We start from the raw sequence: 27,960 nt of genomic DNA, 5'->3' as shown, positions 1-27,960 counted from the left end.
TATTAAACTTTCATTATATCATAACCATACGTTCCTTTAAATGTGTCGTACACAAATATATATATTTGTGTTCGGGGCATTCTCATATGATCTAGAATAAGATGGTTGTAGCTTTAGGAATAATCGGTTGAGGTGTGCCGAAACAGACATATGCTGTAGGCCGGTAAAAAGTGGGCTTACATAGGAGGAAATATGAACAATGGGAGTGGAGGGTGGGGCTATTAGTCTGGCCCACAAAGGTAAGTAGGGAAAAGGGGGAGTACCTTTTGTAGGTCTATAGCCCCTCCCACAACTTCAGGCCATGCCTTCCAATTTGTGTTTGGGGCATTCTCATATGATATAGAATAAGATGGTTGTAGCGATGTAGCTTTAGGAATAATCGGTTGAGGTGTGCCGAAACCGACGTATGCTGTAGGCCGGTAAAAAGTGGGCAAAAAGAGAAATATTAATGCAAAACATTATACAGGATCATAGTGCATTTGTTAACCATCAGGTAGACATTTTAATGAAAGCTTCCTAATTCCTGAATCGGCTGTGGTATGTAAGTCGCATAAGCCTATGATTCCGAGCGGCCCCGTGTCTTTAACGTGTGCGGGGATATCTTGGCTATATAGTGCATGAACTTCCCTGTGTTTTGGGAAGTAGAAATACGTATAGTGTTGAATGTCCGTGAGATAAAGTTTAACCGTGTTGTGCGAGAATTTTTAACTTAAGGTGGCAAAAAGAAGTGAATGCCATAAATGGTGAAACCTCAAACCTGCTATCTAAGTCATGGTCTGACATGAAACGTATTGTATAAGTGGAAACCCTGTAGCAAGCGTGTTGAGTGCTGGTGGACAAGGCCAGTTTAGTCAGAGCCCGGTTATGTTGGCAAGGTTCATGTAATCCATGACCTTGACCATAAATGACCCCCTGCCATGGCGGCTGTCACGTCAGCTGCCACAGTAGTTTACCATTACGTGTGGTTAGGTCTGCAGTGGCTTGGTTGTCTAGGGACAGCCCCTGATCATCATGCGGGAGTGTGGAAAAAGCAAAGTGGTCTGAGATGAAAGCGCAGCCTGCGGTATGATGCGCATGGCAAATTTTAAGGAACCTGGCAGGGATTGTAGTTCCATGTGGTTGCGAGTACCAAGCAGGAGTTGGTAATTGGTGTTGTTGCGACTGTTCCTATTTCTCACGTGGTAACTTGTTGGCAAGGATGCCAAGTCAAGTTGTATGCTCAGGAATGTAACGATAGTGTCTGGGTCTTCTGTGACCTTAGGGAATACTGGGACCCCCCAAGTGTTCAGACATACAAATGGCTTCCTTGAAGCTTCTAGAGGGAAAGGCGTTCCCTTTGACCAACAAGAAATCATCTCGGGAGTGTATGACTGTGGGGCATCTGGATATGTTTAACCCCAACCAGCAAATAGTTCTACGTATATATTTAAGATTGTGACTGCTCTTGACCCGAAAGTTAAGCAGGAGAAGAAATATATGACTGCTGCCCATAAATGCCCTGTAAGTGCCAGTGTAGGGTGGATGATGGCAGTCTGAAATGCGTTGTGATTTCAGTTTTACTTAACCAGGCTTCCCCCGCTGCTTGAGTGATAGCTGTAATGGTATGAACAATGGTGGCATACTGTAATGAAGACTCCTCGGAGGGTATGAGGGTGTTGAGACTTGGGGTAGCCGAGGCGTGAGGTGCAGATAAGTCTATGATCAGTTACAGTGTGAGGGAAGATTCCCTGTGACAATCCCAATGGGATTGCGCCATGCGGTAAATGGTGTAGATCGGAGAGGCCCAGGTAGAAATCTTCCTGCCATTCTTGGGCCATGAGTGTATTGCTAGCTGTTGGATGCTGCTGTGATGACTGCAAGTTATGGCATTCTAGATTCCCCCAAAAGTATATGGCAATACCTGTCTGGAAGGCTTTTAAAATCGGAGATTAGGAAATCAACTAAATGTCTGGAAGGGTGAGGAGTTAGAAAGTACTGGAAATGCATAATGTTTACAGGCGTGAAGTAATGTTCAGGGTACATTTATTGGGACACATGGTTTCATGTGCCCTGACGTATTGGGAACATACCTGCCACAGTCTGCATGCACTGAAACTACTTGTGCCAACATGGAAATTGTTGCAAATCTGGGATTTGCCAAAGAGAATGAGATGACCCAATTTGTCTCTGGTAGTTCTGAGGTGCTAGAGCTGCGAGCCTGAAACGGGATCGTCCGCTGTGTTGGGACAAAATTGTCGTGTGGGACTCGCAACATCCTCTCCAAGTGAAAAATGAAGATAGCCATTATTATATGAACCCACAGTGTGCTAGTACTGGCTTGCTAGCTAAAGCCGCATGGCGAAACAATTAATCCTTTGTTTGGTGACAGGTGAGGCCCTGCTAGTTGCCAAGTGGCTTGAGAGGCTCTATCTATGCAATGGCGCAAGGGGATTTTGTGGCCACCAACGTAATGGCAGGATGTTGGCCTCTCGGTGAATGTAACCAGAAAAAAGGGGAAGGGAGTGACAGGTGAGGCCCTCTCTATATACCATGCGAGGCGGCTAGCTCACGAGTGGCCCGATGGGTGTTTGCCTCCGAGCGTTGAGGTGGGGTGTTGGCCTCGCGGGACCACTATACGACAGGCGTAGATGCCAAGAAAGGAGAATACCTATTGGAAACCTATAGTCCCTAATTGCCAGTACGCTAAGGATGTATCCAGGGGAAAACAGAAAATGTATGTATATACCACATAAGCAGGTGTATATACCTGGTAGTATGATTAGATACCCTTACTGGTCGTAAGGGTTATAAATACCTGTATCCCGGACGGGTAAAACAATGTATGAAAATTGAATATAGACATTTAAAAGCGTATACCCATATGTGTGTTATGCACGTTTAATTGAGCAAAGTGCTCCCTCCCAATGTTTATTGTATGCTTGTTAATGCCCCTGTTTGAAGGAAATTAACTTGTCGGGAGTGTTATATCATCTGTGATATGGAATACAACTGTACCCGGAAACATGAGTGTAGTGAACCATGACTGGCTGCTGAATAACCTAATATGTGAAAATACGTAATTAGAAGGACATATTTTAAGCGTGCAACCATGCAAATATTCCGTAGGAGTCCGTATAAAAGCGAAAATGCTGTAGTTAGTTTGTTTATGAAGTGAAATAAAGTCTGAGAAGCCTGTAGTATACCGATTGACCGGTAGGGGTCAGTGTGTAGGCACGAATGCAGTGGTTCATTGGTTTGTACATGAAATGCAATAATGTCTGAGAAGCCTGTAGTACACCGAATGACCGATAGGGGTCAGTGTGTAGGTGAAAATGCAGTGGTTCATTGGTTTGTACATGAAATGCAATGAGGTCTGAGAAGCCTGTCGTACACCGAATGACCGGTAGGGGTCAGTGTGTAGGCTCAAATGCAGTGGTTCATTGGTTTGTACATGAAATGCAATAATGTCTGAGAAGCCTGTCGTACACCGAATGACCGGTAGGGGTCAGTGTGTAGGCTCAAATGCAGTGGTTCATTGGTTTGTAAATGAAATGCAATAATGTCTGAGAAGCCTGTAGTACACCGAAATGACCGGTAGGGGTCAGTGTGTAGGTGAAAATGCCGTCGTTTATTGGTTTGTACGTGAAATGCAATAATGTCTGAGAAGCCTGTCGTACACCGAATGACCAGTAGGGGTCAGTATGTGGGCGAAAATGCAGTGGTTCGTTGGTTTGTACATGAAATGCAATAATATCTGAGAAGCCTGTAGTACACCGAATGACCGGTAGGGGTCAGTGTGTAGGTGAAAATTTAGTGGTTTATACATGAAAATGCAAACAACTTCTAAGAAGCCTGTAGTACACCGAAATGACTGGCAGGGGTCAGTGTGTAGGCGAAAATGCAGTAGTTTGTTGGTTTGTACATGAAATGCAATAATGTCTGAGAAGCCTGTGGTACACTGAATGACCGGTAGGGATCAGTGTGTAGGCACAAATGCAGTGGTTCGTTGGTTTGTACGTGAAAATTCAAACAATATCTAAGAAGCCTGTATTACACCGAAATGACCAATAAGGGTCAGTGTGTAGGCGAAAATGCAGTAGTTAGTTGGTTTGTACATGAAATGCAATAATATCTGAGAAGCTTGTAGTACACTGAATGACCGGTAGGGGTCAGTGTGTAGGTGAAAATGCCGTAGTTTATTGGTTTGTACATGAAAATGAAAAACGTCTAAGAAGCCTGTAGCAGACCGAATGACCGATAGGGGTCAGTGTGTAGGTGAAAATGCGGTGGTTTGTTGGTTTGTACATGAAATGCAATAATGTCTGAGAAGCCTGTAGTATACCGAATGACCAGTAGGGGTCAGTATGTGGGCAAAAATGCAGTGGATCATTGGTTTGTACATGAAATGCGATGTCTCAGACGCCTGTAGTACACCCAAAGACCGGTAGGGGACAGTGTGTAGGCGAAAAATTGTATTTTGTTTGTAGTTTTAACCGCACGGATGATTTTAACCCAACAGATTTTAAACAACAGATTTTACATGAACAGCTAGGTGAGTATTAGGTAATGAAATAACCGTGCAAAACAAAAGGAAACCGTAAAGTGAGGACCCGTGCTGTGCTGAACGCCGTGGGAACTAATCCTGGCGCGACAGGTGGGTCAACTTACGGTTTGAGAGTCCCTGAGGCACCAAATGTGATGCTGACCGGAAAGAAAGCCACTGGATTAACGGAAAGCCCTGCAGCAGGATTCCTGGACACAGCTTGGAGTGTGAGACCTCATGGAGCAAAGGTGAAATCAAAATGGCGTCTTGCATGACCTGGAAGTGCTATTCGTCTGACCCACAAAGGAAAGTAGGGAAAGGGTGGAGTCCCTTTTGTAGGTCTATAGCCCCTCCCACAACTTCAGGCCAAGCCTTCCAATATATATATACACACACCACTGCTTCCAAACACCAACTGTGCATACTACATACAAATACACCCCTACATTCAAAAGCAAACACTAAGCACAAGTGCACCACTGCTTTCAAATGGCAACAGTACATAAAAGCACAAAATTACATTCACTCTCACACACACTATGCCGAACCATGCTTACATTCAAACACACAAACATTGCCGAACCATGCTTACATTCAAACACACAAACATTGCCGAACCATGCTTACATTCAAACACACAAACATTGCCGAACCATGCTTACATTCAAACACACAAACACTGCTCAGAAATACAATCCTGCAAGGATGTGCAACTGGTGAATCCCCAGCTGGCAAAGCATTGTGTGAGTTGTACAAAAAATGGGGATCTACCTTTTGCGCTATAGAGGGCCCCAAACATTTTTGCACCCAGGCCCCCTCTACATTATTCTGCCACTGAGCGAGAGCAGGATTACATACCTTAATAAAACCCATGTTAAAGCGTTGGAGCTGGCGATGCCGCTCAGCTAAAGCCTAAGTTATGGTTGTCGATTTTTTTTTTTTTAAGGTCAGTTTCTTCTAATATATGGCAAGCTACTACATCCACCCCTTACTGGAAATAAACGCTTGAAGATGTCTGCCTTACTAAATCAAACAAATTAATCCTGAAATGATTATTCACCATATGGCCAAGCTCTGTGTCAGCATGTCTGCCAGGCTGGGAAAAAAAATCAATAATGCGATAAGGAAGGGCTTGTATCAGCGCAGACGTGAACATGTTGTGATGACAGATTGCGAACACGGCCGGGACGTTATTACCCCCATAAAGGATATTAATGACTGAAACGTTACGGGTACAGAGGCGCACGTTATTTTTGGGCCCTCTAAATACAAAGACAAGCAACAACCATATTATCTCAATAATTCTAATCTGATTGCTTTCTTTTGGAGTATCGATCATGCCCCTGCAGTCTCACTGCTCAATTCTCTGTCATTTAGGAGTTAAATCCCTTTGTTTATGCAGTTATAGTCACACCTCCCTGCATGTGAAAGAAAAAAGGTGAGGTAAAAGATTGAAGGCGTATATAGCAAAACAGTATATCTACATACACTTAGGGAGGTCCAATATTGTGTTTATATATGATGACCTCAAAACAAAACAGAATGGGAAATGATAATAATGCATTTTATCACATACGTTTTAAAACCTTTTTGTAAACCCAATAAAAGACTAGCTCACACTGTTTAGAGCTACAAAGAGCTCTGCTGTTTAGCGCGTGGGCGGTATAATCCCCGTCTTAGGATATATGGGTATTCCTTGTATTGGGCATCCAAGTCTCAACAGCCACGTAAGGAGAAAACAGAGGAAAAAGAACCAGTGGCACAGTATATTGTAAGAAATGTGAGATGTCAAAACAAGCAAGTATCCTACTTACAATTTTCAGAGCAATGACTTGCTCTGGTAGTATACGCTTGTGTTGGTAAAATCCCCACCTGGGATGGGCAGGAATCAATGCAGTAGAATAGCAGCAGGGTAAATCAAAATAATAAAAGTGGGGATTGTGGTCACAACAGTCAACTCTTTAATATTTAAAAATATATTTAAAAACAAATTAAGTATAAAGGTGGGGTGCTCCATTCCCCACATAACGCATTTCAGCAGGATCGTGCTTCTTCAGAAAATACACGTTTCTTTTATTTATTTATGGGATTTATATTTAACTGTAGGTTATAACAGAATTACATAAAACAAAACATGGCCACAAAGAAAACAAATGAAATGACCCCTGTTTAAAAGTCTGCATACCCTTAGTTCTTAATACTGTGTATTGCCCCCTTTAGCATCAATGACAGCGTGCAGTGTTTTGTAATATTACTCTATGAGGCCCCTAATTCTTGCAGGTGGTATAGCTGCCCTTTTGTCTTGGCAAAATGCCTCCAGGTCTGGTTGTCTTGCATGAACCATCTGCCTATTACTCTGCAGCTCTCCTTCCAGGCAGGTATCGTCCCCTCTGCAACTCTCCTTCCAGGCAGGTATCGTCCCCTCTGCAACTCTCCTTCCAGGCAGGTATCGTCCCCTCTGACTATTCCTCTGCAGCTCTCCTTCCAGGCAGGTATCGTCCCCTCTGCAACTCTCCTTCCAGGCAGGTATCATCCCCTCTGCCTATTCCTCTGCAGCTCTCCTTCCAGGCAGGTATCATCCCCTCTGCCTATTCCTCTGCAGCTCTCCTTCCAGGCAGGTATCGTCCCCTCTGCAACTCTCCTTCCAGGCAGGTATCGTCCCCTCTGCCTATTCCTCTGCAGCTCTCCTTCCAGGCAGGTATCGTCCCCTCTGCCTATTCCTCTGTAGCTCTCCTTCCAGGCAGGTATCGTCCCCTCTGCCTATTCCTCTGCAGCCCTCCTTCCAGGCAGGTATCGCCCCCTCTGCCTATTCCTCTGCAGCTCTCCTTCCAGGCAGGTATCGTCCCCTCTGCCTATTCCTCTGCAGCTCTCCTTCCAGGCAGCTATCGTCCCCTCTGCCTATTCCTCTGCAGCCCTTCTTCTAGGCAGGTATCGCCCCCTCTGCCTATTCCTCTGCAGCTCTCCTTCCAGGCAGGTATCGTCCCCTCTGCCTATTCCTCTGCAGCTCTCCTTCCAGGCAGGTATCGTCCCCTCTGCCTATTCCTCTGCAGCTCTCCTTCCAGGTAGGTATCGTCCCCTCAGCCTATTCCTCTGCAGCTCTCCTTCCAGGCAGATATCGTTCCCTCTGCCTATTCCTCTGCAGCTCTCCTTCCAGGCAGATATCGTCCCCTCTGACTATTCCTCTGCAGCTCTCCTTCCAGGCAGGTATCATCCCCTCTGCCTATTCCTCTGCAGCTCTCCTTCCAGGTAGGTATCGTCCCCTCTGACTATTCCTCTGCAGCTCTCCTTCCAGGCAGGTATCATCCCCTCTGCCTATTCCTCTGCAGCTCTCCTTCCAGGCAGGTATCGTCCCCTCTGCCTATTCCTCTGCAGCTCTCCTTCCAGGCAGGTATCGTCCCCTCTGCCTATTCCTCTGCAGCCCTCCTTCCAGGCAGGTATCGTCCCCTCTGCCTATTCCTCTGCAGCTCTCCTTCCAGGCAGGTAACGTCCCCTCTGCAACTCTCCTTCCAGGCAGGTATCGTGCCCTCTGCCTATTCCTCGGCAGCCCTTCTTCCAGGCAGGTATCGTCCCCTCTGCCTATTCCTCGGCAGCTCTCCTTCCAGGCAGGTATCGTCCCCTCTGCCTATTCCTCTGCAGCTCTCCTTCCAGGCAGGTATCGTCCCCTCTGCCTATTCCTCTGCAGCTCTCCTTCCAGGCAGGTATCGTCCCCTCTGCCTATTCCTCTGCAGCCCTCCTTCCAGGCAGGTATCGTCCCCTCTGCCTATTCCTCTGCAGCTCTCCTTCCAGGCAGGTAACGTCCCCTCTGCAACTCTCCTTCCAGGCAGGTATCGTGCCCTCTGCCTATTCCTCGGCAGCCCTTCTTCCAGGCAGGTATCGTCCCCTCTGCCTATTCCTCGGCAGCTCTCCTTCCAGGCAGGTATCGTCCCCTCTGCCTATTCCTCTGCAGCCCTTCTTCCAGGCAGGTATCGTGCCCTCTGCCTATTCCTCTGCAGCTCTCCTTCCAGGCAGGTATCGTCCCCTCTGCCTATTCCTCTGCAGCCCTTCTTCCAGGCAGGTATCGTGCCCTCTGCCTATTCCTCGGCAGCCCTTCTTCCAGGCAGGTATCGTCCCCTCTGCCTATTCCTCTGCAGCTCTCCTTCCAGGCAGGTATCGTGCCCTCTGCCTATTCCTCTGCAGCTCTCCTTCCAGGCAGGTATCGTCCCCTCTGCCTATTCCTCTGCAGCTCTCCTTCCAGGCAGGTATCGTCCCCTCTGCCTATTCCTCTGCAGCCCTCCTTCCAGGCAGGTATCGCCCCCTCTGCCTATTCCTCTGCAGCTCTCCTTCCAGGCAGGTATCGTCCCCTCTGCAACTCTCCTTCCAGGCAGGTATCGTCCCCTCTGCCTATTCCTCTGCAGCTCTCCTTCCAGGCAGGTATCGTCCCCTCTGACTATTCCTCTGCAGCTCTCCTTCCAGGCAGGTATCGTCCCCTCTGCCTATTCCTCTGCAGCTCTCCTTCTAGGCAGGTATCGTCCCCTCTGCCTATTCCTCTGCAGCTCTCCTTCCAGGTAGGTATCGTCCCCTCTGACTATTCCTCTGCAGCTCTCCTTCCAGGCAGGTATCATCCCCTCTGCCTATTCCTCTGCAGCTCTCCTTCCAGGCAGGTATCGTCCCCTCTGACTATTCCTCTGCAGCTCTCCTTCCAGGCAGGTATCATCCCCTCTGCCTATTCCTCTGCAGCTCTCCTTCCAGGCAGGTATCGTCCCCTCTGCAGCTCTCCTTCCAGGCAGGTATCGTCCCCTCTGACTATTCCTCTGCAGCTCTCCTTCCAGGCAGGTATCGTCCCCTCTGCCTATTCCTCTGCAGCTCTCCTTCCAGGCAGGTATCGTCCCCTCTGCCTATTCCTCTGCAGCTCTCCTTCCAGGCAGGTATCGTCCCCTCTGCCTATTCCTCTGCAGCACTCCTTCCAGGTAGGTATCGTCCCCTCTGACTATTCCTCTGCAGCTCTCCTTCCAGGCAGGTATCATCCCCTCTGCCTATTCCTCTGCAGCTCTCCTTCCAGGCAGGTATCGTCCCCTCTGACTATTCCTCTGCAGCTCTCCTTCCAGGCAGGTATCATCCCCTCTGCCTATTCCTCTGCAGCCCTTCTTCCAGGCAGGTATCGTCCCCTCTGCCTATTCCTCTGCAGCTCTCCTTCCAGGCAGGTATCGTCCCCTCTGCCTATTCCTCTGCAGCTCTCCTTCCAGGCAGGTAACGTCCCCTCTGCAACTCTCCTTCCAGGCAGGTATCGTCTCCTCTGCCTATTCCTCTGCAGCCCTTCTTCCAGGCAGGTATCGTGCCCTCTGCCTATTCCTCTGCAGCTCTCCTTCCAGGCAGGTATCGTGCCCTCTGCCTATTCCTCGGCAGCCCTTCTTCCAGGCAGGTATCGTGCCCTCTGCCTATTCCTCTGCAGCTCTCCTTCCAGGCAGGTATCGTGCCCTCTGCCTATTCCTCTGCAGCTCTCCTTCCAGGCAGGTATCGTGCCCTCTGCCTATTCCTCTGCAGCTCTCCTTCCAGGCAGGTATCGTGCCCTCTGCCTATTCCTCTGCAGCCCTCCTTCCAGGCAGGTATCGTCCCCTCTGCCTATTCCTCTGCAGCCCTCCTTCCAGGCAGGTATCGTGCCCTCTGCCTATTCCTCGGCAGCTCTCCTTCCAGGCAGGTATCGTCCCCTCTGCCTATTCCTCTGCAGCTCTCCTTCCAGGCAGGTATCGTCCCCTCTGCCTATTCCTCTGCAGCCCTTCTTCCAGGCAGGTATCGTGCCCTCTGCCTATTCCTCGGCAGCCCTTCTTCCAGGCAGGTATCGTCCCCTCTGCCTATTCCTCTGCAGCTCTCCTTCCAGGCAGGTATCGTCCCCTCTGCCTATTCCTCTGCAGCACTCCTTCCAGGTAGGTATCGTCCCCTCTGACTATTCCTCTGCAGCTCTCCTTCCAGGCAGGTATCATCCCCTCTGCCTATTCCTCTGCAGCTCTCCTTCCAGGCAAGTATTGTCCCCTCTGCCTATTCCTCTGCAGCTCTCCTTCCAGGCAGGTATCGTCCCCTCTGCCTATTCCTCTGCAGCCTTCCTTCCAGGCAGGTATCATCCCCTCTGCCTATTCCTCGGCAGCTCTCCTTCCAGGCAGGTATCGTCCCCTCTGCCTATTCCTCGGCAGCCCTTCTTCCAGGCAGGTATCGTCCCCTCTGCCTATTCCTCGGCAGCTCTCCTTCCAGGCAGGTATCGTCCCCTCTGCCTATTCCTCTGCAGCCTTCCTTCCAGGCAGGTGCCTGCCTCTTACAATAAATTTAGTTATAGTGGAGTACCAAAAAAAGAGGGGTGTTAATAGGTCACTTTCAGGAAAAAAAAAAGTGAAAAAATAGGAACTACTAACCTATTACATTCACTGCATACAGAAATAAACACAAATACATTCACCCTATTCTCTGTGTACAACACTTGTCACAATCCATGTAAGACCAGTATAACAATATTTTGATTTAACAGATCATCAAAAATCCAAAGTCACGTAAAATATAATAAACACAAAAATCGTACGTCCTTGTGAAAAATGAATATATATAGTCTCGTAAATAGAAACATAGAATGTGACGGCAGATAAGAACCATTCGGCCCATCTAATCTGCCCAATTTTCTAAATACTTTCATTAGTCCCTGGCCTTATCTTATAGTTAGGATAGCCTTATGCCTATCCCACGCATGCTTAAACTCCTTTACTGTGTTAACCTCTACCACTTCAGCTGGAAGGCTATTCCATGCATCCACTACCCTCTCAGTAAAGTAATAATTCCTGATATTATTTTTAAACCTTTGCCCCTCTAATTTAGGACTATGTCCTCTTGTTGTGGTAGTTTTTCTTCTTTTAAATATAGTCTCCTCCTTTACTCTTTGGTGTTCAGGTAATTTAAATTTACAGCTTGTTCCACAGCATAGATCCCAGTATATAAAAATAAATCAAACCTAAAAATATGTTACAAAGTATCTATCTTAATTAAAATCAGAGATATAATATTGAAAACAATTATTTGACCAGGGTCTTGCATGGACTGGATGCTGGTGATAGAAGTCAATTCCTTTCCAAACGCGTTTCTCCGCTCCGGCAGCTTTTTCGAAGGACATGGATTGACTTGTGTAGCCTTCGTATTTAACCCCTTAGTAACCGCGGATGTATCAGGTACGTCCGACAAAAACTGGTAGTTAACGACATCCTGATACGTCCGTGGCACATATGAGCGCTGGAAGCGATTGTGATCACTTCCAGCCACTATAAGGGTACTGTCGAGGCATTGCTGCAATACCCCCCCTCACTTCCGGGCCGCTGGGTGATCGCTCCCCCGGAGTGATCACTTCCAGGTTGCCCCACATGGCGCTCGGCAGTGAGGCAGAGCATCCAAAGCTCTGCCTGTCTGCTGAATGCCTCTATTTTAAGTAATTTTTTTAAAAATGAAAAAAATATAACCGCCCCTCCCCCCCCCCCGGTACGTCCGAGTTAATCCCTACGTACTTACCAGATCCCCGCAATTTCCCCGCCGGCGATCAGTCTTTTTCTCCACTGGGGGGACTGTCCCCCCTCTGCAAATTAGGCCCCTGCGGGCCATGTGTTCGCAATAGGCGTCCATAGTGCTGCCTGCAGGAGGACTGCCTGAACTGACAGGCAGTCCCCCTGTTGGTGGAAAAAAAGATTTAAAAAAAAGTTTTAAGCCCTTGGCACACTCCCTCCACGAAAAACCCACCAGCTGACATTAGCATTTTACATTAGCCTGGTACCAGTTCTCTCTTTTGGCCCAACGCCTACGATAGCCCCGCCAACTACGAAATGGGAATGGTGAACGGGCCTAACTCTCTCACCACCAGAGAGTCTCAAAATGCACACCACTTTCACTGATGATATAATTGTTGTGATAGTGTTTTGAAACACTAATATTTGTGTTCAGCAAAGTCTCCCAAGTATATCAGTACCCCCGATGAACAGGTTTTATAGTGTTTTTGAAAGTTACAGGGTCAAATATAGGGCTTGATTTTCCGTTTTTTCACATTGAAATTTGCCAGAATGGTTATGTTGCCTTTGAGAGCGTATGGTAGCCCAGGAATAAGAGTTACCCCTATGATGGCATACCATTTTGCAAAAGAAGACAGCCCAAGGTATTGCAAATGGGGTATGTTCAGCCTTTTTTAGTAGCCACTTAGTCACAAATACTGGCCAAAGTTAGCATTCATAATTGATTTTTGCATTTTTTTTTTTTATTTTTTTTTTATATTTTTGTTATCTGTATTCATTTATTTATTTATTTATTTTTTTTATATTCTTTATTTTTGTTGTGCATGAGAGAGCATACGTATGTGTACAATGTCACAATAGCATTTACAGGTTTGGAAGCAATTAATAGATAGCAGTTACATGACATTCTGAGTATCGCACAGTTTTTGGATTTATAAAACAAGCTAAATACAAGCTGGATAGTTACAGGCTTAGAGCGTTAAGACATGCAGTATTTCTTAGGAGTATAAGGGTATGTATGGGCATACACATAGTTTTAGACTAGAAGGGTTTTTCAACTTGGGTAGCTTAAGTTGGGCTGTGTCCAAGACACAAGCTCTGATATTACAGGGTATTCAGACTTATAAGGTTTAATTCACATAATATCGTGCTGCTAGAGATCATTACTCATTATCAGGTACATTATGCAAGATATGCTTGGGGGTGCTTTGTCACCAATGCTGCTCCTGTTATGAGAAGTAAGCCTCCCCTATGGTGCCAGGTGCCTCCTAGTAATATGTGCCATTATTTGCTGCCTAGCACCACAGTGGAGGATGTGGAGTATGCACTGAAGAACAAAAGAGAGAGGGAAAAATAAAGAAAGCAAAACCAGTATAGAAGGAAACATTGCATTTCGATTAACTGTAGATGGATGTGCCACTGGAGTCTCTCAAGGCAGGCCGCGCAGACCTCCCGGCTGTGTCGTGGATAGCAAGCTGACAGTCCCACCGGATCTTGCTGCCTCATTCCTGTTACTCTGAGTGTCCGACCTGCACGCCCTGTGGAAAGTTAAGAGGTTGCCAGTCTCTGAGCGCACATGAGCGCACATCGCCTGTGTCTCCGGCTCCACTGCCAGGGATAGTCGGTAGGTGTAGTCAGGCAATGGTGCAGGGATGGTCATCAGGGTGCTCCAGGTCCCGGTGGGCAGTTGTTTGGACCGGGCTTAGGTGCCATGGACAAGGGCCGGTCAGCCAAGGCAGATCTGCTGCTTGGCAGGGTGAGTTACAGCGATAGTCCAGGGTTTGAAAGTTGGGTCTGTGTGTTACAGTACGCCACGTGAGCGCCGGTAGCGCAGTCAGCCGCCATCTTTTTGGTCGGGTGCTTAGGTCTGTTAGCTGCGCGGCCCCGCAATGAGGCCTACTCGGTGTCGGCTTCTTCCAGTGGAGGCCGGGATAACCCCCGCCGGCCCACAGGGGGGGGAACTGGGGCCTGTGAGGGGCATCACACAGTCGCTGGGTGATTGTCAGGCGTACGAGCAGGGCAGCGGCCGCCTGCCCCGCTCCTCTCCCATGTAGGCCGCATTCTCCAAAGTCTTGTACCACCTGTAGGGCCCCCAAAACTCCCAATCTCGGAGTCCGCAGTGTCACCAACAGCTTCTTGTACCCTTGGGTATCCGTTACAGCTTAATTAGTCGTAGTGAGATTATAAATTTTGCTGATAAGGCCAAGCTCAGCAGGAGCCTCTGCAGCATGCGACCGGTCAGCATGGCTGCCAGGCCCCGCCCCCCGATTTTTGCATTTTTAACACACAAACAAAACTAAATGCTAACTTTGGCCAGTGTTTTTGACGAAGTGGCTACTAAAAAAGACTGAACATATCCCATATTGAATACTCTGGGTTGTCTACTTTAAAAAAAATATGTACATGTGAGGTGTGATTCAGAGATTTATGGCAGATAACAGTGTTACAATGTCACTATTGATACATTTTAAAAATTATATATTTTGAAACGGCAATGTCCTACTTGTACTTATAGCCCTATAACTTGCACACAAAAAAAACTAAGAACATGTTAACATTGGGCATTTCTAAACTCAGGACAAAAAGGAGAAACTATTTAGCACGGGTGTTTTATGGCGATTGTAAATGCGTAACAGATTTTGGGGGGTGTTTTTTTTTTTTTTTTACATTTTTTCATCATATTTTATAAACATTTTTATAGTAAATTATATGATATGATGAAAATAATGGTATCTTTCGAAAGACCATTTAATGGCGAGAAACACGGTATATAATATGTGTGGGTACAGTAAATGAGTAAGAGGAAAATTACCGCTAAACACAAACACCGCAGAAATGTAAAAACAGCCCTGGTCCTTAACGGTAAGAAAATGTAAAAGCGGTCTGGTCACTAAGGGGTTAAAGGCTATTCAATTTAATCACTGACTCACGGTTATTTACTTAATTTAAATCACCAATTCATTCTATAGCAATACAGACTATCAAATTCGTAAAAATACTGCATGAATAAGCATTTTAATCAAATCTAGTTTCTCCGTATTGGTTGTCATGGTTACTCCCTTATTTAAAACGAACTGTTCAGACGATACAAAGTTGCAAAATGCAGATACTTGTAGGAAAGATTGAATTATATAAAAATAAGGAAAGATAGGACAGGTATATTATTTCATGGGCTACTGATATTGCTGTATGGAAACTTAGCAAAGGTGGGATTTTCTTAAAGGGGCCTGTCCCCAAAAACATTATTTAAAATTTCTAAAGAATTTCTAAACATTTTAAAAGATTTTTTTGAAAATGTCCTCACAAAAAATGGGGATTTACTTCTAAAATATGTCCAATAATGTGAAAAACCCTGGAGTTAAGAATGAGTTCATCAGGTATTCATGATTCTTTTATGAAGTCAATGACGCCTTTCGGAGGTATCCACCTCTGCCTGCAGTGGGATTTCTATGGTCTTTACAAAGGCAATTGCAGCTCTCAGGCCCAGCTCTCTTGATTTATCTCAGGAGTAGAGGAATCATTCAAACAGCCAACAGATCTACAAATCCACACGGAACACAAATTTCAAAAAGGATAAAACATACAAAACTTTATTTAACGTGGGACTAGCCCATATGCTCATTACATAAAGATTACTGTGACAACTCAATTCAAAATACAAACCGCCAAATCACATCAGACAACGTGCCGAAATTTATAATAACATATATAAAGGGGTGGGGAAGACAAAAATTACCAGAAAATAGCTCTCCTGCCTGCAGAATTAGCAATATGCATGTAGCGGAATGGGCCTTGGGACGGTAACCTAATGCCTGCTCTTGGCTGTTCGTGCCGGTTTTCCTCCTCTCCGTTGTCCCCCATGTGTGAGGCATATCCCCCTCCCATTGAAAACCTATACTTTTCACCTATTTCACCTGACCGTTCGTTCCCTTCTGTTCCCGTAAGTTGTTCCCACGGTTCTGGTCGACAACTGAACAAACTGCCGAATGGCAGGCCACCCAGATATGGAGTGTGCAGCTCATTAATACCGTTCACACCTCTACAAACCGCAACTACATGAACACACCAAGTGGTCGGCTGCGTGGCCGCCGTTCGTATGTGCGAACACGTGGCAGGCGGCTATCTTGGAACACAAACAGAGACAGCGGTGTTTGGCTGTCGAGTGTATGGAGCTAAAATCGGCTACTCGACAGCGTGAAAACCGCTGGGACTTCCACCTTCTGTTCCCTTCATTAAAAATCCTGCGAACTGAGCGGAGGTCAGGGGGAGAAACCTCCCGAACGAGATATTCATGTGAACAGATGCACAAACAGATGTTATGCTATTTTATATGTATTTTGTACTCCTGAAAGATACTGACCGCACAGTCTATTTCCATGGAACCGTTTAGGGCAGGCGCCTCGTGTGTGGTCAGTCTAAACTAAACCCCGGTGGCGTTTCGGCTGCTTTCGTGGGATCTGACCGCTTTTCGGATATCTTGGGCGCTCAGACCCAGGCTATCCGGGGATATAGGACTTAAGGGGTTATCTTATTGGGAAATACATATTTTGGGGTGTTAAAGATTATACATGTCCTGGACCTGAGAGGTAATGTAATTATATTGTGTACTTTGCCCTGTCTACTCTCAGGTCCAGTGGGGAATGCCCCTGGAATATGTATCTGGAAACCCCTTTCATGGGGACTCACATAAAAGGCCGTGTGGCTCCATTAAAACCAGTTATACCCCCAGAGCTGAGTGTCGTTCAGTTGCTGGGGAGGAGGTGGGAGATTCCTTGAGTATTTGTACTGTATTTGGCCATTCCCTTGGAGTATTTTACTTGTTCCTGAGTGTATTTTGGAGAAACCAGCGGAGGAGAGTCCCTGCTAGGACTAGGGCTCTGCTACAATGCAAATCTGCCTGAATATGCAAATTAATAAGCCTTGCTATTCAGGTAATGCATATTGCTGTTGCTACCAACAGATGGCGCTATACAGGCTCCATAGCCAAATCCACTTAGTTGGTAACAAGCATCAGCAACAGTGGAGCAGACAAAACAATTAACAATAAACACATACATCACAGTGTGTATATTTGATACATAGTATACAGTGTGTATATGAGATATATATATATATATATATATACAGTCAGTGGTGCTCGGCAGGACGGTGCTCGGGCACCCCCCTAATTTACATTTTTCTCACCCCTTCCTGTCAAGGCCGCACTTTGACTGACAGACGCTCACTCACTCTCATATACACTGACAAACAATGACATACACACAAACTCACTGATTTGACACGCTGATAGACCGATACACACTACTACTCGGACACTCACTGACAGACTCACACACACATTCACTGACAGACACACACACACATTCACTTAGACACATTGCTTACCAGTGGGGCTGCAGGGCAAGCAGGCAGGGGGCGGACAGGCTGAGTAGGTTGGCGAGGGAGCTTTAATCTCCCTGCTTAGCTCCCTTGCGCGCCGCTTAGTGATGCCGGGAGCCGGAGTAATTTCATATGATGTCATATTCCGGCACGTGAGGGAGCTGAGCAGGAAAAGCTCAGATGAGCATGCTCCCTCGCTGCCCACCGCCTGCCTTGGGGGGGGGGGGCTCAAATGTGGCCAGCTCTTAAACCCCCTGGACACGAGGCAAACAAGGGATCTGGAACAACGGGGGGAAAGGGCTGCGCTAAAAAATAAGATACAGTTAAATACAGTGAAAACCAGACCAAATGGTCACAATCTGATAGCAACGGAAAGCGTAAGTCTCTTGAACCAGGTGAAAAAATATATATATATATCTTGGAGGTGAGTCTTTGCAGATAAAAAGGATAAAAGAATATACAATGTAAAAATTGTAAAAAAAAAAAAAAATGGTAAAAATGAATAAAAAAGTGAATGAAATAAAAGTCTCACTGATATAGCTTGGTGGGATATCTGTACAGTCCTCGGGAGTTGATCCGTCCGGGTAGTAGGATGATCCGTATATGTGGAGACAAAATAGGAGACACGACAAACTGCCAATAGTGAAGAATTGCGGCTCCAAGGATAAAATGAGAAAGTAATATAATAATAAACTCACATTTGTAAGAGCTTTGAACCAGCTCTGGACTTATAGGCGTTGCAGCGGTATGATCCCCGCTACCAGGATATACTGGAGAAGACGTCTGGCGATCCAACTTGGGTACTCCGGAATGTATAGAAAACAACAATAGTGCTCTCAGTAGGTAGGGTATGTAAAGTAACAGTAAATAAAAATATACTTACAAATATAGAGCAGGAAATACTGCTCTATTAATAGGGCGCTGGTGGAATAATCCCCACCTAGGATTTCTTTGGGTCAGGATCCGAGTGTATGAGGTAAAAATAGTAGTAGTTGTAGAATAGAATAATATAATAATAATATATATATAAAAATGAATATAAATATAAAAAATATATATATATATATATATAAAAATAGAAAAATAAAATTATAGAACTGCCAGGGATAATAAAATAATTGTGTTGAATAAAGTAGGAGTTGGTCCTATAAAGAAGGTAACCAAAATCACTTTTAATATTAAAATACACAATTTAAAACCATTAACGCGTTTCACCAAAATAGGCTTTTTCAAAATGGAAATATAGCATTATACCTGGCAAGATACAGTATATATAAGACAATGTAAATTGTTAAAATTTGCGCCAAAAAATGATTGGCCAATCAGAAAGCACTTAGGTAAAAACTCTGTTATACCCTAAATAAGTTAAAAACAAATGTGCATATAAATAGTCATAAGTGGTATATACATAAAAAAACACATGAATGTAAAAAACGAAGCTTATAACAACAATTAAGATTATTGGACTTATGTCACATGACCGGACTTTTGGGTGTATGGGAATTGTAGTATCAGAGCGCTATGCGCGTGAGGTGGGAGCCCCTCCCCGTGAAAACTTTTCTCCGCCGGCACTACTGTGGAGCTAAGCCTCATGGGGCTTGTAGTAGTGCCGGTCAGATGTGCGCACGCACGGGGGGGGCGGAGACCGGGAGGCAGCTCGCTGAGTGGATTGACAACGAGCTGCTTCCTCGAGGGCACAGTACGGGTGCCTGTAAGATTCAAAATGCTAGACGGCGAAAACAGCCGTCAACGAGGAAATATATAAAGGGAAGGGGAGAGGAAATGTGGGCAATAAATAAAATGATGGGGAAAAATGAATACCATAGTTATAAAAACTATGGGTAAAACTAGTAACAGTGGAAGAATAAAAGGATGATCAAAGTATAACCAACTGATGTGTAAGATATAACAGTGGAATAGAAAATAAAACAGTAAAACAGTATGATCATAAAAACAGTATAAAACAGTATAATCATAAAAAATTATAAAAAATTATAAAAAATTATGCAGATCAAAGTCTGCATTTAGACCTTGAGGTGAGAGGGTCTGTAGCTTATAGACCCACTCCATTTCTGTTCTTCCTAAGACATTTTTAATATCTCCCCCTCTCCAGGGTAAAGTGCATTTTTTTATCCCCATACATTTTAACAATTTCGGGTCTTTGTTATGGTTAATAAAATGTTTGGATACTGTATGATTTAAGTATCCATTTTTGATGTTTCTACAATGTTCGCTCAACCTGATTTTCAGGCACCTTGTGGTCATTCCAACGTACTGGAAGCCACAGGGGCATTCGAGCAAATAAATTACATTTTTGGTATTGCAGGTAATAAACTCTTTGATATTGTACACAGTGTTAGTCTTATTTGAAACAAACTGAGTCACCTTAGATGCAACTGTGGGATCTGTGGTTTTGCATACAATGCATGTTTTACATTTGTAGAACCCTTTAGTTTGTGGAAAGAAGGATACCGGATTTTTCTGTGCAATAGTTTTAGTAAAATTCGTAGTTAAAATCGATCTAAAATTGGGAGCTCCTCTAAAAACTATATTTGGTTTTTCGGGAATAATTTTATTGAGTTTGTCGTCTTGTTTTAAAATATGCCAGTGTTTTTTAATGATTCTTTTAATTTCACTGCTTTTGTTATTGTAGTTAAAAGTTATAGGGAGGGATATAGATTCGATCTGCCTGCGTTTAACCCCTTAAGGACCAAACATCTGGAATAAAAGGGAATCATGACGTGTCAGACATGTCATGTGTCCTTAAGGGGTTAAGGGTTGCTTTATTTGCCGCCCCCCTGCAAAGTGCCGCCCAAGGTCTCGTGTAAGATATGTCCCTGTATACAGTGTGTATACGTGATATATATATATATTTCCTGGCCTTATCCATGCCAGCACACCAATAGGTAGCTCCTCCCTATCCCTAATTAGACAGGAACTAATTAAAATAAATGTATAAGTACCTCCTCCTCCCCCAGTCTTTTTGTTCCTGTCCTATCCATAGGACAAGTTTTTTGTTTCCTTGGTACTATTATTTTTCTTTTATGGCTTACCTGGGGATTTGTTCCCCTGGCCCCTTGGGAGTTCAGCCTCTCTCCCTTGGGAAGTCTCCAGTACACGGCCCTGCACAAAAGGTGACCCCCTGGAGAGTACCCCTTTAGTGACCAGGGGTCTGGTGCTTGCTGTAACCCAAGGGGTAGCAAGCTGTTATGCCTGGTTCCCTAATGCTGCAGTGACACTAGGGGTAGCAGTGGGCAGGTGAATATGGACCTGGACGTGTACCTTGCTGGCTTGGAAGTCTCCCTGTTACCAACTTCCCTCTGCCGTTTCCGCCGTCCTCCTGGAGGGGTAAATCCCTGTTTTTTCTTTCATGTGTCTGCTTGGCGTTCGTATGGATTCGCGGGTTGCCACTAGTTTTTGTGCCCATTTGTTTATTCCCACGAATGGCAGCATGCGTTCGCACGTTCGGACAGGTGCTTTCGTATGTCACGTCAGACGCTTATGTAAAGCGCCCTGGTTCACACACTGGTGGTAATAGAGCGCCCTGGTTCACACACTGGTGGTAATAGAGCGCCCTGGTTCACACACTGGTGGTAATAGAGCGCCCTGGTTCACACACTGGTGGTAATAGAGCGCCCTGGTTCACACACTGGTGGTAATAGAGCGCCCTGGTTCACACACTGGTGGTAATAGAGCGCCCTGGTTCACACACTGGTGGTAATAGAGCGCCCTGGTTCACACACTGGTGGTAATAGAGCGCCCTGGTTCACACACTGGTGGTAATAGAGCGCCCTGGTTCACACACTGGTGGTAATAGAGCGCCCTGGTTCACACACTGGTGGTAATAGAGCGCCCTGGTTCACACACTGGTGGTAATAGAGCGCCCTGGTTCACACACTGGGGGTAATAGAGCGCCCTGGTTCACACACTGGTGGTAATAGAGCGCCCTGGTTCACACACTGGTGGTAATAGAGCGCCCTGGTTCACACACTGGGGGTAATAGAGCGCCCTGGTTCACACACTGGGGGTAATAGAGCGCCCTGGTTCACACACTGGTGGTAATAGAGCGCCCTGGTTCACACACTGGTGGTAATAGAGCGGCCTGGTTCACACACTGGTGGTAATAGAGCGCCCTGGTTCACACACTGGTGGTAATAGAGCGCCCTGGTTCACACACTGGTGGTAATAGAGCGCCCTGGTTCACACACTGGTGGTAATAGAGCGCCCTGGTTCACACACTGGGGGTAATAGAGCGCCCTGGTTCACACACTGGTGGTAATAGAGCGCCCTGGTTCACACACTGGTGGTAATAGAGCGGCCTGGTTCACACACTGGTGGTAATAGAGCGCCCTGGTTCACACACTGGTGGTAATAGAGCGGCCTGGTTCACACACTGGTGGTAATAGAGCGCCCTGGTTCACACACTGGTGGTAATAGAGCCCCCCTACTTTTTATTTTTTAAAGTGGTATCCTTTAATTTGAGATTCTTTCTTGAATTTTGGTTTTGCAGATGGATTTGGAAGATTCAAATTCCTCTAATTCTGATTCTTTCCCACCACACAAACGGTCACATCCTAAGTCACATCCTAAGCTTATAGGTAAGCCATGTTTTTTCCAGTTGGTTTAGGTACTGGTATTTAAAAGAGTGCAGATCACTAATACACTGTTTTCTACAGTTCTAGGGGTACTAGAACTTCAGTGTCGTCCAAAGGGAAGTCGCCCAAAAGGACACAATGTGAATCCTGTGATAACAGAGCCCTGGAGGGGAAACGTCACTGTTTTTCTTGCCTATCTGTGGCTGCAGGCCCATCTCAAAGGCAGTCCTCCATCCAACCTGCGCCTGACATAATGCAGTATATTTCACGAGCAGGTGCTCCGGGTATTAAAGAAGATGGGAAGCCCCTGCAAGCAGCCACGGTATTTGGAACCTTTGGAGTATTCTCCAGATGTCTCTGATGTGAAGTGTATGGATATGGAATCCCTTAGAGACCTGGGATCCTCTTCAGAGGATGATGTGCTCCCAGCTCAGGATTACCTGGAACCTGCAGAAATTGACCACTTGATATCCAGGGTCCACAAGACCCTCAGTTTGAGGGAATCTTCTAAGGTGGAGCCTTCCACATCCAGTCGCCACTTCTCTGACCTCAGGAGGAAGAGGGCGACTTTTCCAGTCCATGAGACTATAAAAGACCTCATTAAGGAGGAGTGGTCCAGATCGGACAGAAAATCCTCTGCAAAAGAAAAATTTTCCCGACTCCTTTTGAGGACGCAGATGCAGAAACGTGGGATTCCGCTCCCAAACTCGATGCGACCATGGTTAGATTGGCCAAACGTACCACTTTACCTGTTGATGATGCGGGTTCCTTCAAAGACCCTATAGACAGAAAGATGGATTTCAGCCTTTCCGAAGCGTATGTGGCTTCAGGTACTGGCCTGCACCCAGCTGTGGCCCTTATGTCAGTATCAAGAGTGCTAAAGGTTTGGATGGAGAATTTGGAGGAGGATATTAAAAATGGCAGGAGTCGTCCCTCCATACTGGACAGCCTGAAAGATTTGAAATTGGCTGTTGACTCCTCGTCTGAGGCTGCAGTGGATGTTGTGAGGTCCTTAGCCAGAAATATGGCTCTCTCAGTTTCGGCCGGGAGAGCGGTATGGCTCAGATCATGGTCTTCTGATGCTTCCTCCAAAGGCAGCTTGTGCACCCTTCCTTTTCATGGCGACATGTTATTCGGCAAGAATGATTGTATTAAGCGAGCTGCCAAAGGTAAAAGGGCCTTTCTGCCTCAGGACAACAGGTCCAAAGGTCCCTTTCATGCAAAAAGGGACTATTACCCGTTTCGTGATAGCAGATCCTACAGACAGGCTAGGGAATAAGGGAAAAAATCAATCCTGGAGGAGTGGTCAGCATGGCAGTAGAGGCGGCAAGTCCCGAGGGTCCGCATCTTCCAAGAACCCCAGGAATCTGTGACGGGCTCATCTCCCTGTCAGGTGGGGTTGGAGCAAGCTTGCTTCAATTCCGTGTGGCATGGGAGGAATCCGTAAGCGACAACTGAGTTCTGGATATCATCCGTAGGGGATATCTTCTCGAACTTTGCAAAAAAAAAAACCCAGTTCCTTTCAAATCACAAAGTGGCCGGGAGACAAAGTATAAAGGCTTGCTCTCCAGGTCTTCACTTCTTCTCTACAAAAAGAAGGGGTCATTGTATCGGTCCCGGAGTCAATAGACTTGTTGGATGCCTATTTCCACATCCCAATAGCCGTGGCGCATCAGAAATACCTAAAGGTTTACAGTAGGGGAGGCTCATTTCCAATTCAGGGCCTTGTACTTGTTGTTCTCATTGCCTCACAGCGATTCATCTTCTGGGGAAACAGAATCAGATCGTGGATTTCCTCAGCAGATCCAGAATCGATCCGGGAGAGTGGTCTTTGTCGGACAATGTGTTCCAAAGATTAGTGAACAGATGGGGCCTTTCTCAAGTGGATTTGTTTGCGACACGAAAGGTGGAGTGTTTCTTCACAAAGGATGATGATCCTCTAGCAATTGGGAGGGACGCCCTTTCCAGCAACAGGCAATTCCGAGAGAGGTATGCATTTCCCCTGATTTTTCCCATTCTATCCCATTCTAAGGAGAATGAGGATGGTACGCGTCTCCCTCATACTTATAGCCTCCTTTTGGCCTTGCGGACCCTGGTTTCCTCTCCTGCAGAGCCTTTGTGTAGCCTTGGAATCTTCCGAAAGTTTCAGACCTTTTGTGTCATGGTCCCATTCTCCACCCGGGCTGTCCTCCCTCAACCTGATGGCATGGAGGTTGAAAGGGAAAGGCTGTTGAGGGCAAGAAAGCGTTCCACTTCTATAGAATCTGGGACGTTTTCTCTTCCTTGGTTTCCTGGAAGGACGTCTCGATCCAGAGTCCTTCCACAGGGAATGTCTTAGACTTTCTTCAATCCGGCCTCGAGAAGGGACTGAGTTACAACACCTTGAAGGTTCACGGATCTGCCTTGTCAGCTTTAACTAACCACAAATGGGCCTTTGATTCGGACGTGGCCAGGTTTCTTAAAGCTGTACAAAAAAAATCAGACCTGATTAAGCCGTTTGCTCCACTTTGGGACTTGCCTCTGGTTCTCAAAACACTAAAGTCTCACCCCTTTGAACCTTTTGACTCAGGGACTTTCCATTTTCTCTCCATTAAAACTGCCTTACTGGTGGCTTTGGCCTCAGGCAGAAGGGTCTCGGAACTTCATGCTCTGTCGGCTAAGGAGCTCTTCACAGTTTTCCATAAGGACAGGGTCGTTCTTCGTACTATCCCAGAATTTCAGCCTATGGTCACCTCCGCCTTTCATATTAACGAGGAAATTATTCTCCCGGTTCCAATAGTAGATGGTGAAGACAGATCTTTCCTCCTTGGATTTGGTGAGATACCTCAGAATGTATGTTGACAGACCGCACCTTAGCTTTCATCTCTGGGCCTCTTTGTCCTTTATAACGGATGTAGAAAGGGCAGCCAGGCTCCTAAATCTACCATTAGCAGATGGATTGTATCGGCCATCATCCAAGCTTATCAGGCTTCGAAAGCTCCAGTTCCACATGGACTCAAAGCTCATTCCACGAGATCCCTTTCCTCCTCTGCTAAGGTCTTTCCTGAGCTGATTTGTAGAGCTGCCACTTGTTCCTCTGTCAATACTTTCATAGGACACTACCAAGTGGATGTCAGAGCCGGTCATTCGGACCAATTTGCTAAATTTTCTGTATGAAACCCTTGATTCCTATAGTTTTGGTGTTTGTCACTTGGTTTGTGGTACCAATACACTTTGCATATGATATTTCGGAGTCTGTGGTTTCTTTTTTTTTTTTATAAATTCTTTATTTTGAAAGATTTTTGTTTTATGGGGTGGGGGTACAGAATAGAAAACGGGGGATTAAAAAGTTGTAGTACAAATTTCACAAAACTATCTTGTATTTCTTGCGGTAGACAAACAGTTCAAGCGTTTATATCATATAACTGTTGGTGGTTTCCACCTGCTGTAATTTCAAATAAACATTTTCTACCTTCTGGTCGATATCTTTTGTGTCTGGGGATTGGGGTGGGGAACAGAAATGAAAAGGGTGGGGAGTAGGGTACATTTTCCTGTACTTTGCGTCTCGAGCATTGTTCCAATGATGATTCCGTGCATTGTTTATGGTTGTAACCAATATTGGGGGTGTCGTTCCCATATACTTTTTTTTTTTTTTTTTATTAAAAATAGATTCCTTATTTTCTTTTATGCACGGAGTAACATTTAGGTTCTCTGGACCACAATAGTTACAGAGAATTCTTGAGTAATAATACAAAACATATCATATCAATAACATTGCGCACATTTTTAAGACAACAAATATTAAATCTAAAACTATGTATGAGTATAGGTATAACCGGGCTTGTCAGGCGATTGAGTTAGCGGTTGAAGACAATGTATAGAGTGAATGGATTGTGTGTAGGAGATCTTATAACGTGTCTTTCACCTGAACAGTGTCGTTGCAGTTGTAGGCTCGTATCTATCTAGACGATGTACTTTCTGACAGACATTACCAGTTAGTATACATTCTTTTCAAAACTTAATATAAAACATAATATAAAACATCAACAGGTGTGCAGAAGAAAACTTAGGGTGGCTTGCGCAGAAGCCTATGCTCTTGTGGTTATTAAGGTGGTTTAACAGAAAGGAAGGTTTTGGTTAATAGCATGGTCATTGAATGTTGGTATCATACAGTTGGTTTGCGCAGAGACCAATACTGCGGGCTTAATCGATCTTGCCCGTCTTGGGTAGTTATTCCTTCCTGTTTGATTTCCCGTATCGGGTGTACCTGTGGAGGCATTTGGATGTGTTGTCTAGGTTACGTCGGGGGGGGGGGGGGGGGTAGGTAAAACAGTTTGGGGGCGGGGGTAAGGTTATAGGGTTTGTAAATCGTAGTCGTATGTTTTATTGTGGCTGAAAGTTACCAGTTATTGTCTGTTTCAGATGTTGTAGCGATTCGTCTGCTATGTGGTTTTTAGCCTCTGATACGACTGTTTCTGGTATGGGTCTGGGGGTTGGGGAGCGGGGTGTTTGAACTTGGTCGGGGGCAGGGTAGTTCTCTATCCGGCGATGTAGCCGGGGAGGAAATGATCTAATCTCCCACAGTCGTGTGGGGTGTCTATTGTAGCAATTTAGTGGTGTGTTTAAGTCGCTATTGTTGGGTGTGAGGTGGGGTTGTCGTATGTGTGTGTGTTCGTAGGTATTGTTTGGTGTCTACATTTTTTGGGGGGGGGGTGGAGGTGTGGGGTCTGTCTCAGTGTGTGGTTCGTGTGGAGTCTGACATGGGTCGGGGGGGTAAGTGTTGAGTGGTGTGTATCATTTGTGAGAGTGTGTTGGAGATATCCGTCTCCTCGGTGTCTGGTTGGGTGGGGTCTCTCTTAGATTGGGGTATTCAGTGCGGCCATGCCTGGGTTAGGGGGGATGTGCGTGTGTCTGCCAGTTTTTGTCCGTTGTAGGTTAGGGTGGTGTTTGTGGTGGGCTGGCTGGCGGATCATTGGCGTGTGGTGGAGTCTGTGGTTTCTTTATTTCTTCTTCCCTCCCTTGGTTATTGCTTGGATATTCCCATCGTTGTGCTGCCATGGATATGGCCAGGAAAAGGGAAAATGTATCCATACTGTAGCGGAGCGGCAATATTTAATCCCACGATCTCCGCTGGTATTAAGGGTAAATCCACAGTCAGCGCTGAAAAGTTAGGCAATATCCCAAATCCCCCAGTAACCGGACGAAACACAGTTCTGGGAGTCAACTGACGTCTTTATTCACAGCTTCCAGTATTTATGCAAGTCCCCATGCAAGGGGTTTCCTTACTGACATAGCAGGGGTAATACAGCAGGGGACTACATGGGGGACTTAACATTTGGAGCATTTCTCCCATCAGGCACTGCTGCACGAGAGGGACACTCCCACTGAAATACACCGTTAAGTGGATTATCCCTCCATGCAGCAGAACCGGCAATTCACATGATATTCACTTTATTTGCACGAACGGATCGCTCAGATCCCAGCTAAAACAACCGAACGCCGCACGAAATACACTTTATTACTAAAATCGTCTGAAAGTACCGAACACCGATGGGGAACCACAATAGGAGAAGACCGGAGCTCCCGAAAGGCCTGGAAGTACAGCGGTGCTCGTGCCATCGAGTAGCCGTTTTCAGTTCCAGACACTCGACGACAAAACACCGCTGGGGAGATAAAGGATCTAAGATGGCCGACCGCCGCGTGGTCGGTAGTCGAACGACGGCCACCCAAGAAAGCACTTAACTACCGATTGGAACAATGTTGCAATCTGTTAATTGGTGCCACACGACCCTCAGTGTGTGGGCTTGGGTTCAGTACTTATTTCGTTTCACGAACAGCCGGTAAAGTTGTTGTTCGTGAAACAACCATGTAGATGATAGCGGCTTTCGGCTGCCAGCATACGAATGCTATAGGCATTACATGCAAACAGACATTTCCATACCGTAAGCAAAATACATTAACACAATAAGGCAGCAGTGTT

At 45.9% G+C, this 27,960-nt stretch overlaps 1 protein-coding gene across 3 annotated transcripts in view; it reads right to left on the bottom strand.

The window, feature by feature from the left end:
- The window catches only part of ABT1 (activator of basal transcription 1), a 73,380-nt gene that overhangs the window by 18,600 nt on the left and 26,820 nt on the right, over positions 1-27,960 (bottom strand). Inside the window, exon 1 of one of the 3 annotated variants that reach the window (XM_063433128.1) lies at positions 5,381-5,513. The exons of 1 other annotated variant lie outside the window; for it this stretch is intronic. The gene's annotated coding sequence lies outside the window, so the exon portion shown is untranslated. Of the gene's footprint in view, positions 1-4,647; positions 4,725-5,380; positions 5,514-27,960 lie in introns of those variants that run through there. One more of the 3 variants, XM_063433129.1, reaches the window with a different exon arrangement.

The sequence above is a fragment of the Pelobates fuscus genome, chromosome 9 (assembly GCF_036172605.1).
Source record: "Pelobates fuscus isolate aPelFus1 chromosome 9, aPelFus1.pri, whole genome shotgun sequence".
Taxonomy (NCBI): Eukaryota; Metazoa; Chordata; class Amphibia; order Anura; family Pelobatidae; genus Pelobates; species Pelobates fuscus.
This window is presented reverse-complemented; position numbering and strand designations above follow the sequence as displayed.